General features: G+C 35.4%; 2 pseudogenes; one reads left to right on the top strand and one right to left on the bottom strand.

Annotated features, from left to right (window-relative positions):
* The first annotated feature begins 8,923 nt into the window (after positions 1-8,923).
* On the top strand, positions 8,924-11,307 carry LOC138309356 (uncharacterized; annotated as a pseudogene).
* Positions 11,308-13,018: 1,711 nt separating this feature from the next.
* Positions 13,019-15,789, bottom strand: LOC138309643 (uncharacterized; annotated as a pseudogene).
* Between the last annotated feature and the right edge of the window lie 2,212 nt (positions 15,790-18,001).

The following is an 18,001-nucleotide window of genomic DNA, read 5'->3' on the forward strand; positions in this document are numbered from 1 at the left end:
ACTCTCTCTGTCTACTGACTTGTCATTTTCTCCCTTTTCGTCTCGTCCTGCCTCCCTCCATATTCACGACTTCTTCTCTTCTCTCTCCCTGCTAGCAGAAACTCTCGCTAACTATCTACTTTCTGCGTTCTCTCTATCCTTCTGCTCTCTTCTGCCGTAGTTTCCTACTCTCCTCACGTTACATCTCTCTGTACTCTTTGCTTATTCCTACTTTATGACTCACATTCTACTTCTCTCTTCTCTCTCTCTTCACTTCTACTCTTTATATTCTCTACCTGTCTCTTCTTGCTGCTTCTTTCACTCCTACTACTCTTTATCTTCTCTCACTCATTCTTATAACTCGCTTTATCCTCCCTTTATCTCTCTCTCCTTTTCTTCTATCTCCGTAAGATCTCCTTGACCTCCCTTCTCTTCTTCTCACTTGCTTTTACTACTTTAACTTCTAGAACCTTTACTCATCTCATCGCTTCTTTTTCTCTCATACTACTCGATCTCTCTCTTCTCTGCTCCTCCTACACTCTCGCTACTCCTCTACATCAGCTAGCATCATCTCTACTCTCTCGTCATCTCTCCTCTCTTTACTCCTACGTCTTACTAGACTCTTTACTCTACTCTCTCTCTAATCTCTCTCTCAAGCGTCTCTCCACTTTACTCTCTGCTCTCTCTAATTCTAAACTCCTCTTACTCTTACTGCTTCACTCTGCCTCCTTCCTCTCAACCTCCTCTCTATATGATCTTGACTTTACTACTCTCTCTCTCTCTCTCTCTCATCTCTCTATCTCTTCTAAATCTCTTCTACTCCTACTCAATATCTCTCTCTCTCTCTACATATGACTATTACTTTCTCTCTCTCTCTCAACTCTCCCGTCTCTCTCTCTAATAGTATGGTCTCTCTCTCTCTCTCTCTCTCTATCTCTCTCTCCTCTCTCTCTGATGTTCTCTCTCTCTCTCCTCTCCCTCTCCTCTCTCTCTGACTTTACTCTCTCTCTCACTCTCTCTCTCTCTCTCCCTCTCTCTATGATGTTGACTCTCTCTCTCTCTCCCTCTCCTCTCTCTAAATATGATGTTGACTTTACTCTCTCTCTCTCTCTCTCTCTCCTCTCTCTCTCTCTCTCTAAATATGATCTTGTTGACCTACTCTCTCTCTCTCTCCCTCTCCTCTCTCTCTCTAATGTTGACTTTACTCTCTCTCTCTCTCTCTCTCTCTCTCTCTAAATATGATGTTGACTTTCTCTCTCTCTCTCTCTCTCTCTCTCTCTCTCTCCTCTCTCTAAATATGATGTTGACTTTACTCTCTCTCTCTCATCTCTCTCTCTCTCTCCTCTCTCTCTCCTGACTCTCTCTCTCATCCTCTCCTCTCCTCTCCTCTCTCTAAAATATGATGTTGAACTCTCTCTCTCTCATCCTCTCTCTCTCCTCTCTCTAAATATTGATGTTTTTTTTTTCTCTCTCTCTCTCTTCATCCTCTCTCTCTCCTCTCTTAAAACAATAATTATTGTGTTTTTTTTTTCATTTCTGAATAAATTATATTTAGTCTTTTAGAATTTTCTGTTGTTTTAAAGATGCAAACACCGCTAACGTATGATATTTTTCGCTACCATAACAGAAGCATAGTTTATTTACAAAAGTTAGTTCTCCGATTCACATTTTTCATTTTGTATTTATAGAAGACTGACCCAATATGGCATATACAACAAAAAACTGTGGATAGAGTGATCGAATTTAAGAAACGGGTGATCGCATTTACATTTCAGACTCTTTCCTTTCTATATATCTGCTAGACAATTCAAAAACTAAACCTAATTGTTAGAGTTCTACTTTATATATATTTTAAATGAAAACGTAAAGAGAATATGCTGTAGACAGGGTCTTTAGATATTGCAATAAACTCGACTGAGAAGAAAAAGACGCAAAACATGTTGCAAACAGAGAGGTCTGAGAATAAGTAACAATTTATATCAATTTGAGCCCACCACAGTGTCAATAGATCACTATACATGTCCTAATGCTCTAGATCAAAAATTCCACCGGTTTTTATCATGATTATAAGACACCTAAAACCAATATATGTACACTCTGGTACACAGATACAAATTGATATACATTGCAACTAATTCTTAGACCCCTGTGGTTTCTAAAATATTTTTTTTGTACATAAAACTCCTAAGAATTTGAGTAAAATTTAAATTTCTAGATGGTGTAGATGAACTGAAAACTAATGTCTCACTCTAAGATTTCAGCATTGATGAGTAATTTAACTAGACCGGGTGGGGTTGGTGTGCGGGATCCTCACTGTGCAAATGTATATAAATCATCTTCGTCCTTGACAACTCCCTGCACCATGTACTGTATAATGTCATCAAAATTAGTGCTTTCGCCACAATGATCGGCCGGTATCTGGAGAAAGGGGGTAATCGGAAGTACATCGCTGGTTTTGGGCCATTTTCCGATATATGACAACACCGGTCTAAAATTAATCAGACATAATTTACATAAAAGGAGGCCGTGCGGTAATCGTTTGGCGGCTGTTTTTTGTTTATCTGTTTGTTGTTGTTTTTTGGCGTGGGGGAGGGGGTACGGCGAGGCAGTGAACATCAACCGAACATATACTGCTAATCGGCCAATTATCATACGATGTCCGGACGATAACCGGCCTATTCACCAGACATCGTACGAATATCGCCGTTACAATGAAGGACATTTGTACCAGGCCCGGCCAAATGTCGGGCAATGTTGATTTCCGCTCGATTCCCGTCCGAGTATCGGATGAATGCTTAAACGAAATGTGAATGAATATACTAGGCGCCGTATAGGAAAAATCTACGGGCGGGGGGGAGACCACTAGCTATATTTTTAAACTTCAGAGCTTCTAAAACTCTTCGAGCACGGTCCCTCGACAGCTGTCTGTCGAGACGTCGGCAACTCGGCCGGCGCACATGTCTGGTGTGTCTGGCACGGATACACGCAAAATATGGCTTAGAAAACTCATGCCTAGATTACGATACATTTAAACATAATCGAGGAATGGGTTGTTGACCAAAGCATAAGTACATAGACTATACGGACGTCCACTAATATAAATACCGAGAATTACCTTTTTTAATACTCGCGTTCGCATAGATTTACTAACAAGAAAATAGACAATCTTCTAATACTTCTGCCATGAATCAGAGCAATTGACTTACACTTATTCATCGTACAAACAACATAAAGATCATCCAACATGCCACAGTTGTGTGGCTGTACATACGATTATTTCTACTCTCCTACTAAATTACATAGCATATGTGTATTATGTAAAGAGATAAAATATTGTACATTGTAGTAGAGTCTAAATTAACACCTGTTGGTTCAGCTTACAGTAACTTCAATATCCTCTCACACGATGAAATCTGCTAACCTATGACACTCATTAAATCATTTCTGATAGGAGAAACTCTCTCACACATTCTTCTTACCCTTACTTTGTCTCTTAAACAATAAACCTTACCCGTTGTTTGCAATGTTTATAGTTTCTCGTATCACCCGTTGATAATTTGCGCTAGACAATGTATATCAATTGTATATAGGTTCCGAGATTTATCAAACTGACATTTTAAATACGGCTTTTGCATTTTCGATATATTTGCTCTTATTTATAGATACAGACTATCTCTGCAAAAAAACAAAATCATTAATTGGTAAAAGAGCAAAGTGTTGATAATTTACCAGAATATCACGTGGAGAGAAACAATATATTTCATAGATAAGAGTAAATACTAGTTTAAAAACTGTATCAAAATTTATTTATAAATGTATTTTTGTTGCATCCCATGACATGTGGCATATCTGGAGAATTCAGTTTAATAACGGAATTACACTTACTTGATTGCGATCATATATATCAGAAGTTGTGTCCAAATTCTTATCTTTGATTACCATGAATATTCTAATTGCCCATCTCTACACTAACGAAGAGAAAAACAATCTCAATATTTTTTCTAGTGTGCTGTTTGCAACTATCTTCATTCATTTATTGATATTTTTGTTAGAAAGTACCTACATATACATACCGACCAACCGATACTCACCAGTCTACCCTTCATATTATGTATTGTTACTGTACAGTAGTACATGTAGTTTAGTTTATACATAAAATGAACCGTATTTTATTGAAAGTTCCCGCAAATACACGTGGTGACGTCGGCAAAATATGTGCGTAACTTTATAACGTCATTTATTCCGACGTCATAATCGCCGTATCTTGGCCCATTTTGTCATTCGCCGTCACATATATAGATATCTATATACACGATTACACACCAATTGTTGTTCAAATAATGGATCTAGTTTATTCTCTGTTGGCGATTGAGCATCATTTATACGTTTTGTTGATATAATAATTATAGTGCCTTCTAAGTCAGATCTGGCTGGACATTCTTACTCTAATTGGTAATTCATTTACTGTAAAAATATTTTCATTCGCGGCTACTTAATTTTTGCGATTTCCGTCCCGAACACGTCCGCTCATCGCGGATATTGTGTCTTCGCGGATTAAAATTGCAAAGAAATACATTGTTACAATTGTTATGGTGCAAAGAAACTGTGGTAGATAAGCAATTACGCGGAGTATATAAATTTCAAACAAATGGAACCTCGTGCTATCAGCGTAACTCGCAGAAAAATAAATCGCAAGTACAAGACAGTTAGTATTACCGTGCCTTTGGAATATAATTTAACGCTACTGCTGTTAATAGTTATTGTATATTATTGTAAATGTAATCGATATCTAATGTTAATGTCAGCTGTTTACAAGTATGTTAAAGAAACTTAGCTTAGCTATAACTAACCACACATTTTCATAGTAATAGCCATAAAAAATACAGCTCAACCTCAGGTTCTAACGTATAATATACCATATATATATTTTTGATGTTTTAATTTAGTCTCTTAAGGAATTTTTGTGTTCGGAAAGGAGTGTGAGTCCTTGTTAATAATTCTTAAATCAAGAAGTTTTGATTGTATTTCCACATTTGATTTACAAGCTATGCAACCATAAAACATAACGCTAGAATGCATTGATCTTGTGTATTATCATAGTGGGGATACCAAATATAGCTTTATCTCCGTAGTGGGGTCTATATAAACATAATCACTTGGTACTACTCAAATTGACCACTTATAACCCTATTCATTCATAAAAAAATTTACTTCAATTAGTATCCTTCAAAAGATTCGCTAACCTCAGTGTTGAAAATATGATACGGAGTTTATATGTGTTCCAGCTATATTGATATTTTTGTTAACTTATATTTCGTTTAGGAAGAAAACTATTTCGTGTCTCTGTTTCCCAGGATGTACAATATTCAGTGTCGCCAGTAAACTTCTTATTATTAGGAGGGTCTCATTTTTATTATATATTGATTAGTCAATTTCATTAATAATTGTCATTATCATAATTAAAAATATTAAGTATTAAAGGTAAATCTTCAAAAATTTCGAAAAACTGTTCTGGAAATAAGAATGATGATTTTTTTGTTCCAGTTATCATTACTGTTTTCCGATAACATTACTTAACTTTTGGAGAAATTCAGCTTTTTGTGATGTCTCGAGGTTACCGAAGGTCTGAAAATATATTCTACCTGTCGCCATATTCATATTACATGCAGGTTCTTATATCAGCATCAAGGTGATTCATTCCGTTTAAAAAAAAAACAAGTGTTTCTGACACCCACTCGATTGCCGGCATGATACTAGATTCGCTTTGAATTTTTCGTACGGTTTCTTCTCCAGAAATGATCATTGCTCTGAATGGCTATGTTCTTTTGATTATTCATATAAGCGGATATTTTTGTTTGAATAGAGTCATGTAATTACCAAAACAAAAATTTTTTCAAAGTTAACTTGCTTCCTGGTCCAAGGTTGAAATTTTATGAAGAGAAATCTTGCGCACTCGGTATTTTCGGTCCTTTTCTTGATGACATACTTTTTGACTTGGTATTCATATTTTTTCATTGTGGTATAATAGAACAGTTCTTCCACAGTACAAAATTTGACAGGAGATAATTAGGGACCACAAAAAATGCAGGAGCGAATCTCTAGTCAGCAATATTTTGTGACTTTCTGACAGGAACTATTATACTACTGAAGTCGTTTTAAACCGTTTTGTCCACAAATCAAATTTTGATTAAATGATTTTACAAGTTTTCTGAGACGCTCAGCATAGACACGTGTCGTGCATATATAATGTTATCGTAAATCGTGAAACTATCATGTTTTTAAGCGGAAGCCATAGGTAAATATCTAAAGGTACAAAACATCGACCAATGATATGCTTATTACCTGGTTCGAAATACATAAGTCAACACGAGGTCTATAAAACCCAACAACGACACTATATTTATACCAAATGGCGACACATGTCAGTCATCCATGACATATACCTAGATTCATTAACACATTCAATTGAATATATATCATAATTAAATGATATTACGAAGATGTGACAGAAAGACATTGTTGATTGTAAGGCACGAGGAAGTTTACGATGTCTGTTCCACCAAATTTTAATGTTGTTGGATGCGATAGTGAGCTGGCGGCAGAGATAGATACCGATTTTAGCCATTTGTTCTCCTCATCTACGAGCCGCGGAAACAGTAATGATGAAGTACACGTATCGAGTCAGGTTAGCGGTGATCATCATCAGTTCCAGGAAGATGAGTGTGATTTCGACATTGGAAGTGATGAGTGCCGTCATTAAGACGATATACGCCCCATTATGACAAACACCTTGAACGGCAGCTAATTAATATTCGCGGTGGCCGATCCGGATAAAATATGCATGCTCTAGGCCTATGCTGCAGTCTTCCCTTTTTACGATGTGTCTCTGCTGCGTAGCTGACGCCAGAGATAAACTAAGATGCGTCCCGAGAAGAGAGCCTTTATATAGCCAGCCAATGAGATTGCAGCATAGGTGAACATTCAGGGTATGACATTTTAATTTGCCAGCTTCAGGCGTGTGGTACAACAAGTAGTATGGATGGTGTATCTCATCCTCGATACTCCAGGGGTTCCGATCACTTACGATCTCTACACCCCTGGGCTATCTCATAGTGAAATTGAAGGCAGCTCAGCTGAAAATATTTGACCAATCACAGACCAGCAAAGATTTCCTTTGCAGACTACAGAGAGAGCGACGCCCAACTTCAAAGCCACATAGTCAACCACAGTGTACCGTTATACGGTTCTTTTGATACATCAAAGGACTAAATTACCTGTTCTGTTCTGTTGCCTCCAGTTTTACGATGAGATAGTCCAGGGGTGTAGAGATCGTAAGTGATCGGAACCCCTGGAGTATCGAGGATGGGTGTATCTAGGCCTAATGTGAAACGACATCGGTTTGACTACCAGTTCCATGAATGCTGTAACATATGACCATGTACAACAAGTAGTACATGGCAAATTCATGGTTAGTATCCTACAATACAAGGAAACTTAGGAAAGCCGAGATGAAAACTTGTATTGTAAGATACTAGCCGTGTGTTCTGTTTAACCCGCAACCATTAGGGCATTCAAAACGAAAGCAAATTGCCAGTTATTTACTTGGTTTCGCTCTAAGCGAGACGCTCCTTTGATGCGCAGGAAAAGATTTATTCACTAAACCGAATGAGAGTACAATGTATACTCCTTTTTACTGCCCTGGGAAATATATAAGCGCATTTGCAAATAGTACTAGTATACCTATTCAGTGTGTTATATCCCTGAAACAATGTAAACCATCAAAAAGTTACTTTATAGTACATACCTTTATCATGGGCCAAGAAAAAGACGACACAGCCATACAAGATTTTCGATATCGTAAAAATGACGTCATTCCGGTGATTATGACGTTACTTTTAGCGGGACTGAATGACGTTTCAAGTTCGGGGTCAAGTTAGAAAATGTTCCGTCAGATGTGGAACAAATTCACGTGATCGTATTGACGGATAAAGCATTTCGTATTGACGGATAAATCACAAGTTTATCCGTCAGTAGTTATCCGTCAGTATGTGGGGCAGTTGCATCTCAAGGTGTGTACAGTGTATTTTCGTGCATGATGTAGTTTATAGTTATAACTCTAAGTCCTCCTATAAACTACAGTATTTGTAGATGACATTCTAAACAGCAGAATATTCAAATACTCTACAGAATGAATGAAATGCTCTAAATTATTAATTTCAATTTTATTTGATTTTAGCAAAAGTTATATTACAAATCATAGACTATAACATTATAAATCCCTAGTCATTTTACTTCAAAATTTCAGAAATTTTAAAACATAAGTTGTTGTTTTTCATCTATTAGGTATGCCGATGAAATGGGATTGCCTCAGCCTGCTGCCCCATGTGGACGAGATAGCTTTCCGCCAATTTATCTACCTGGCAGTGACACGTATATATCTGTTCATAAGAAGTACACTTAAGTTTGTCTGTAAGTATTATATTAACCTCATATCTAGTATCTATTAATACTAAAACTCATAATGAATTAATGTCACCATATACCCATCTTCCATACCCCAGAGGTTCCGATCACTTACAATCTCTATACCCCTGGACTATCTCAAAGTAAAATTGAAGGCATTCCAGAGAGTGATGCCCAACATTAAAGCAACACAGTCAACAACAGTTTACAACAGTGACTACATGAGATAGTCCAGGGATATAGAGATTGTAAGTTATTGGAACCCCTGGATTATCGATGATGCCCTATACCATATATGATAATAGATTATATTACTGTATCATCATTAACATAATTACACATGTGTGCTTTTGTTTACTCAATGGCTAGAATACAGTATCTTTTAAAAGTTTTGTTAAATTCTTTGGGCTTTAGAATAATAAATATTTTTTTAATCTTCAACAGTGAAGCACTAGGAAACAGATGTCTTTCCAAAACAACATTCAGGAGAATTTGGCATCAGTGTCTCATTCAATTTATGTCCTGTAAGACTGATGCTTGTCACAAGCGTGAATCCTCCAGTAATCGCATACAGAAGGTATGATAATTATTGCTATGCATATATGCAAAGATATTTAAATTGTCATAATACATGTACTTCCTAATGATACAGGTACAATGTATAAACTAAAAAAAACCTTAAGAAACGAAATAACAAATGAAAATCAAAACAACGTTTTGTAAACAAAAGAAATTATTGAATTTTTTTAAATATCTTTTAAGCAGTGATTTTTGTGTGTGTCTAAATTAATCAACTAGCTAAAAATGAAATATTGTAAAATATAAATAACAAATATATGTTTTGACAAGATTTTTTGTACATTATAGGCTATCACAGAGACGGACGAAATGGAGGCCACTACATAATTTGTTAACCTCATTTCATCAGCTCAAATGGAGAGAGATCATTATCGAGAAAGGTATCAGGCTGCTATTGCAGGTCTCCGAGATCACCCCTAGTCACATGTTCCTATTCCTCCTGCCTCCCTAGACCTCGATGATGTCCACTACACCTTTGATTTTGCCCAGAGTGTACTTCTACCCACCCATTGTAGACAGGAAGGTGCTTTGTACTTCAGGTAATCCTTTTTTAAATGCAAACTATACACCTATATATTTCAGTTGAAGGAGAGATAATAATTCAGTGACTGTGCTTTTTACATTTTGAAGTGGTGATAGAAACAATTTAAATTCCTTGCAGATGTTTAATACATTTTCATGGTAGATCAAACCACATAGGCAGTTATAAAGTACTGTCAGTAGGTCAGAGATTTTTTTTCTTGGTATTCTATTTTTCGCTATATCTCTTAAATTTGGCATATTCTGTATTAGTCCTGTCCATTTACAAGAAGTAAAATATACCCGGTAATTAAAATCAATCAAATAAACCAAAGTAAACCTATGTCATAATTTGTTTTGTAAGAACTTATTTGATTAGTATCACTTTCAATATTTCTGTCCTATCAAATTCACCATCATTAATCTGATATATTTAACACTGGATCATACTTTCTCTCCTGAATCAATGAAGTTTTATGAGAATATACTATATTTGTTTTTATTTTAAGATCTCCATATAAAGCCAATCTGTTTGGTATTTGTAATGATGGCCGCACATTACAGACAAACTACTTGTTTGGTGAGGATCAGTGCATAGGTCTGGATGGATCACAGAGCCACTCAGCCAACTATGTGATATCAATGCTTCACCACTATTTTGAGCATCAAGGGGAAGGGAAAAGACAGTTTATCTTAATGCAGATATCTCTTTAAAAAAATCATGTGCACTGTTTGTAATTATAATGTAAATTAACATACTAGATTTACATTTTATTAATTTCAGAACTAATTTTGTAGTACTACGTACTCTTTTTACAATACATATGTACATTAAAAAGTACATGTGATGTGACAGCAGTGACAGATTGTCAGTGCACACTGCATACAGTGGTATATTCATGCAGATTTTTTACATGTCTTTCCAGTCATGTGATTAATACAATCATCACAATATTACCGATATGAAACTATAATCTATAAGTCTCTGACTCCAAATGACTTTTTCCTGTAAGTATTGTGTGATTATGTGCAATACTGTTTTAACAAAATATCCATATATGACATGTTCCAACCCATTTTATGGTAACAGATCAATAAGAGTGTTGGTTCTGCTTTGTACAATGCAGTGTTATTTGTATGTTCTAATTATTCAGGTTGTCACAAGCTATCTCGCATGGAGGGTCGCAAATGGTTACCACAAAGACATCCAACTTCACACTGCGTTAAACCATACCACGCTCGATGTCTTATAGATGGGATGTTTGGTATTGCCAGAAGGAAAATTCGGAGGAATGATGTCGATAGTTTGTCCGACCTCAAAGTGACCATCGATGCGTCATCCACACATAACCAGGAAGATGTTAATAGCGAGCTGTCGCCAAACTCATGGATATGGAGGGACTGGAAGCAATTTTTTAAACCTGTTTTCAAAGTTGTACCTGGGATTAGCAAATATCACACTTCCACTTTTCTTCAACCAATACAGGTACTTTTTTTCTCCATTTTTGGAATTATTCAATTGATTTAAACACAAAATTACAATAAAACCTTAACGTATTGTTAACCTAGAATAATAAGGTGTTTATTTTCTTGGTTGTGATTTTTAAGTTAGTTATTAGGCCGCAGTGGCCGAGTGTGTATGTAGCCACTGTAAGGGTACTCAGTTAGTCAAACATTTGGAATCTGAACACATAATTTTAATTTTCATTACTACTCCATAGTTGTTTTTTTTTTTTTTTTTTTTTTTTTTGGGGGGGGGGTTGGGGGGGGGGGTGATTTACTCTTTGGATTGCTCAATAGTGCTTATTTATGGGGAGGGGGGTATCCTGCAGTTGTTAATTTCTAACTGTAATAAGCTATATGTTTGTAAATTATTGTACTTGTAACTCTTTGCATTATTCTTTTGTATTAAACAACATGTTTATGTTTATAATTCAGCAATTCCTTTCGAAGAATTTTGGAAATTTATTTCTGCATATCTGTAATGTGTTTTATCTTTATCTGTCAGTTAATCATATGATTCACAGTATGTTAAGTCAATTAAGAAATTAAAGTGAGACATCATGTTGAGATAATATGAGAGGGCACGAAGAGGTACAAGTTGGGTGTGAGATTGTAATAATTCGTGAAAGAGATGTGGTTGAGGTAGTGTGAGAACATGAAATGTAAATTAAGTCCATGCAGTATATATATAAAGCATGTAACATACATCTGTATTATTCATCAATTAAAAAACAAAGTGTTATACAACTAATTTCAATGATGACGTCGTCAAAAATGATGTTAAACAGCGGAGGTAAAACATGAAAAACGTCACAAACCAAAGGTTACATACATTTAATGTAAAATTGTCAAATGTTACATACATTTAATGTAAAATTGTCAAATGTTGACGCACTGAAAACACCATTTTAATCCTTAGAACCTCTAGATTGTGAATCAACAAAAAACTCAAAATCAATTGTTTATGACTTTCTTGTGCACAGAAATCTAAATAAAAAAATCTGTAACTCCTTAATTCGCCACAGAATTTACTCAAAACTCGTATCTACAGGTGAAAATGCAGGTGAACGTCTGGTACTTACATGTGACAATATGTGTGTCAGGTGAAATGTTACGTTTAGATATTGATTATATTAAACATTTTACATATACAAATGTAGCTTATTTCCTTATAAAATCTGCGCAGTTCTTATTCACTTTGTAATAGTACTACTGGATGGTCCCCTTGTCAACGGTAGTAAATTCATCAATGTGTGTAATGAGCGTATAGTAACACAGAATTATTGATATTGGGAGTAGTTTGAATTTTTTCAATGGCAAAAAGTTGGTGAACCGAAAATATGCCCCAGTATAGAAAAAAATGATCTACAAATTTAAAACCTTATGAAGTATCAAAGCAGTAGAGTTGAGTGCAGTAATCCAGAATGTTTTTTCATGTAGATGAAGTTAGACTCTAAATTATTTTTAACTTTTATTCATATTCGTTTCAAACTTTATAGAACCTCATTAATGACATACCGTAATGATACAATTATTCCAATTCATACTGAATGAATAGATATTTAAGCATATGGCATTTTGAAATTGATCCGTCCACAAGATGTTTGGCAGACAGAGATATTAAACTTTGATTGTTGAAAGTTGTTATCGCTATCAGGGATTTAGTTAGTATATTTCTAGTTAGTTGGAAATAATTAAGTTATCTTTCTCAATAGGTATATGCATATGCATTTCGAAGTTTTGACAATGTTTGAAGTATTTGTGTGTTAGGCCCACATGCTATCGAAGTTTTTTAAGGAAAAGTTAAGAATCAAAGGGTAAAAAGTTCATCTTTTATTTGACTTACAATGGTTGAATGCTGAATTTTTTCTAAACGATGCCAAAACTTCATATCTAGCTCGTTGGCGGAATCCTGAGTCAAAAATGAAGAGATCACTTGGTCAAGATCTTGTGTCAATATATTTGTTATCGCAGGCTAGCGGTGAGAACTGGTACTGCTAAGGCAGCCATTCAAGTATACTTTCGAACGTTCTATTGAGTCTAAATGGTTTCTGTTTCCTGCTGGGTAAGGGATATAAATCTCATATTTCTGCTCGCCGAATTTTCCTATAGGAAATATATCCATCATTGTGTATCTTGAACACGGTAATACATCACCGTTGTCCTTCCAACAATAAACACCGTCCTTATCCCGAAGAAAAACCGCTAACTTACTGAATCCACTATCCGGCGGAATGATTAGTATATCACATTCCATCAATACATAAAAATCTAAAAGTTGTTTCAGGAAGCCTTCGGTCGGATCGTTCAAATGTGGCTTATCTATATGTGTTATTTTCCCTGGTGTATCAACCACGTTTCCAGGGTAACGATGTTTAGCGAGTTCCTTCACCATATCGGTGTCAGAGGCCACAAATAAGTCGTACTCCTCCAGGTTCAGTGAGTCGAAGAAATCCCACAATGCATTCAGGTTCAGCTTCTTTTTCACATGTTTATAAATATCTGCTTGGTGGTATTTTGGGATGTTAAATGGGATGTTAAATGATATTTTTGGTCCTCTTCTGAATTGTGAAATAAAATTCCAATTAAACAATACAAAAATCACATCATCATTGAAATAGGTGTTAAAATCAACACCGTCAAACAGGTACTTTTGTATCTTTCTATACCCATTGTTTCTGTAATTATGACATGAACTCGTCTTATGACGAAATATGGATGAATTTTACCGCCAGTCGTAGAGTACAGGCATTACATAATCCTGAAGCAAACACGGTTTGTCGAAAATGATCAGAAATTTTCGTTTAGGAAGTATGGATATTATAAAGTTGGTCACTGCTGATTGGGTATTGATAGCGCATCAACTTCAAATGTTTAAGGTGTGGGTAGGGCAATATTATACAGTTGTTGACTGGGGTTGAGGGCAACAGATGATTTGTTGAACCCGAAGACAAACTGTTGCCCGAGGCCGAAGACCAAGGGCAACAGTTTGTGTGAGGGTCCAACAAATCATCTGTTGCCCGAAAACCCAGTCGATAACTGTTTTGTTATACCCATTGACTCAAAACAATGCATTGACGTCACGAATTGTAGGTGTGACGTCACTCCGGTCCAACAGCACATTTTAACAGTCGATTTTAACAGTGTTTTGGACCGCTCGACGGAACAGTTCATATATTGGCATTTTTGGCAATAGAGTTTATATAGGAACTATTTCATAGGGGTATAACAAATGTAGATGTTAGATATGTAAAGAAATTTTGGAATTCTTTTTAGTCTGTTTCTGAAAGGGGAGATAATTAAGATAGGAATTTTATGAGAATTTTGTTCAAATTATAGTGCGGAATTCAACGAAAGATGGATCTCCTCACATAAAAAGTTCAGCTATATGGTACTTCTTTACCATTTTTACTCACAGTTTTGTGAGATGACCCTCTTCAAAATGAGCGATGAATGACAGGACATGAAAACTTCATTTAACCTGGACAGTGGCAAACGTTAACATTGTCGTCTATGGAAAATAATTTGGTTCTGCGGTCTCTATACACTGAATATCGCCAGTTGGTTCAAATTCAAAGTTACAATATTAGTTTACCATAAGAACTAGACAGAGAAGAACACCCATTAGCCAACCATAGATTATCGTATAATTTTAAACGTTCCAATGATGACGTAAGCAATATTTGACGTCATAGCGAGACCACTTTAACTACACAAAATTAATTCAAATTATGACTGGTAGATGCAGCAGCGTAGTGGGAGTAAATATTGTAAATACAATGTTGACCCTTCCCCCTCTCTCTCATCCCCTCCACTCCTCTCTCTAAAACTGTGATTAAACCCTTGTTCATGTCTGAATCAATTATCTAGTAATTAGCCCCGATTTACATATCTATCTACCCTTACCAACACCCTACAACCCTAACCCCATAGTGTACACCTATTTAGCCTTTTGGAATTTCAAAAGTTCAACACCGCTAACATATGATATTTTTCGCCATCAAAACCAGGAGCAGACGAATCAGTATTTGTCTTCAGTTTCAAAAGATACTTACGTTACATCATTACCATCACTGAGTGGATTAATTTTCCTAATGTATTTTAAGATAAAATATTAAGAAAAAATAATTGGGCCCAAAAAAATTCATATCATTATGTCCCAGCGAATGGGTACACCATGAATCAAAGTTGTTCGTTTCAATTTCATTCCACAGTTTTATAGTGTTATAAGGAATTGTAAAGTGGCTATTGGAGTTATGGTTCCTTCTAAACACATAAATATCATAAAGCAAAATAAACAAAAAAATTACAGGGTATACATTCTATATTGTAACTTATGCTTATACGGTTTCACACATATTTGTCTCTCTATTTGAATGATTTTTACAGTTTAACTCAAACCTTATGGTTTTTGATAGATAACTGACGAATAAATGACAGGTCAAAATTTTCGCTGATTTACGGTACATATAACTTTTTTTTTCTTTCCACTCAGATCTAATAATATTATTGGGTCGAAATAACCCGCCGTATACATCAAACGGGCCGAGACATTTCGTACCTGCACACAATAGATGTAAACAATAATGTAGACGAACACGTTGTGTTAGTGTTATTTCGGACTGAAGAAGGCCCTATAGTGGCTGAATATATATTCCATAGAAATGATTTTGATTTTGCTTTGAATTTATTTTGGCCTTTTATTTCGGATTATTAATATACTAGCTTTATACCGTTTTTCCTCATTCTAATAGTATTAGATTTTAATGATAGAATTTTTTTATTTTTTATAAATTAATACATTGATATTATACGTTCTGGCAACAATCCTGTGAAAGTTGAGCCAATGAAGCCTGTACTTTATTGATGAATCATGCGTGTCACTGATAAGAACACGATGTCAATCTATGATGTTAGCCTAATGTAAATGTGTCGATATCAATCTTTATATCAGCTGATGACTTAAGTATTGGGTTGGGTTTTATTAGATTACTGTCCTATTTAAAGCCAGGGTCATGTAAGAACATGCCAGGTTTGTTGGTAGAGAAAAGCCGGCATACCCGGAGAAAAACCACCGACCAGCAGTCAGTACCTGTTAACTGCCCCACATGGGATTCGACCCAGAGGTGGAGGGCTTGCGGTAATATGTCGAGACATCTTCACCACTCAGCCAGCGGGGTGGCCCTACAGTATTGGAATTTGTATGAACATTTAGTTATGATCCTATGATATATGTGTGTCGTTGACCAGAGAACTCGACGTCAATCTATGTTTACCTTATGTGATTACAAGTAAACAATTTTAAATAAGTTAAGCTGTGTTCATAATTCTCGACGAACTTGATACTTAATACGTTTCAATAATATAATAATTACAGTATCTTGTAAGTCAGATCTGGCAGGACATTCTTACTTTAATTGATATTTCATTTACCCTAAAACTATTTTCCTTCGCGGCTACGCAATTTCGCGATTTTTGTTACAAAACATTTTAGTGGAGATTGAGTTGTGTGGATTAAAGTTGTATGGTCTATCACTTTCGCTCTTTTTGTCATAGTAAGAACTGTATAGGTGCTATACACATTTTTTCTCAGTCTGCCGGAGGTTTAAACTTTCTAATTTTACCACTTTTTATTAAGTTGCAGCACTGGAAGTATTTTAATTATAAAAGTGAAAAAATCTTTTTAACGTGTACACGTAAAAAATAGGCTCAAAAGATGCCGAATCATTCGGAACTCTTCTGAACATCGTTGCGACAATCTCGAAGTAACACGAGAGTTGTGAAACCAAGCGAAATGTCAACAATTTTTCGTAAATAAAACACGTGGTCGACCTCAGCAGACTGGATCTACAAAGACAATAATGCTCGCACTTTACAATTTTAGATACACACAATATTGAATTACGGCAAGGTGTGAATTAGATGTTTCAAATACTCGCTCTGTGGACATTAACCAGCACGATTTGCTCATATTAGCCAGAAGGAAAACGTTAACAAACACATGTGCGCTTACGCTAGTTACTTGTAATTGGATCACCACGTGCAGGACGTATGGCCGTCAGTCACGTGAAACGATTCAGAATTCCGACAAAACCCGAAGGTACTGAATATGGCGTAGATTTAGGGTTTTTTATTCAAAACCAGTAATATATGATCCCAAGATTTCGGCTCTTTTATAGACTGACATATGGTTTTGGGAAGGAAAATCATCATTTACATGTCCATATTCAAAAATAAAATGTTAAAACGATATATCGTTCCAGTGAAAATTACATGAAATACAACTTTAAAATAGAAAAAAAAAATAAAATCAAAAACTTTTGGTGCAAGAATTGAGGAAGATATCAACTCACGGAGATAGATTTTACGCACGTTTACCTTGATCGCGAAACTCGCGAAAATTAATCGTACGCGAAAGCAAGTTGGTTTTCTGTACAGCATCATGGATGCTATTTACACTACTGTATTATAAATATTGCATTGTATTGTAAATGAATCGATTTCAATATCATGGCAGCTGTTTACAAGTATAAAAAACATTAGCCTAGCTAACTAACCCCACATTTCATAGAATAGCCATAAAACAGCTTTTGTTTAGTGTTGTAACCTCAACTCAGGTCAACGATATATACATATATATATTCTTATGTTATATTTGTCTTTAAGAAGTTTTTTATTCGGAAAAAATTCGGAAAGGAAGTGAATCTTGTTAAAATCATAAATCATATTCTCCGTAGTAGTGCAAATACATTTATTGATTATCAAATTTCATAATATCATAATCATAATAGAATTATAATTCAATGTAAATGTATCTTCAAAATTCGAGGTGTTCTGAAATAAGAAAGATTTTTAAGTGTTCCAGCAAAATTAATGTTTTGTAATTTATTTACGTTTAGAGAAAACTTCTTATTATACAGGTCTTTATCACAACGGTGTTTATTCCCTTCAAAAACAA

Source organism: Argopecten irradians, chromosome 15 (genome assembly GCF_041381155.1).
Source record: "Argopecten irradians isolate NY chromosome 15, Ai_NY, whole genome shotgun sequence".
Lineage (NCBI taxonomy): Eukaryota > Metazoa > Mollusca > Bivalvia > Pectinida > Pectinidae > Argopecten > Argopecten irradians.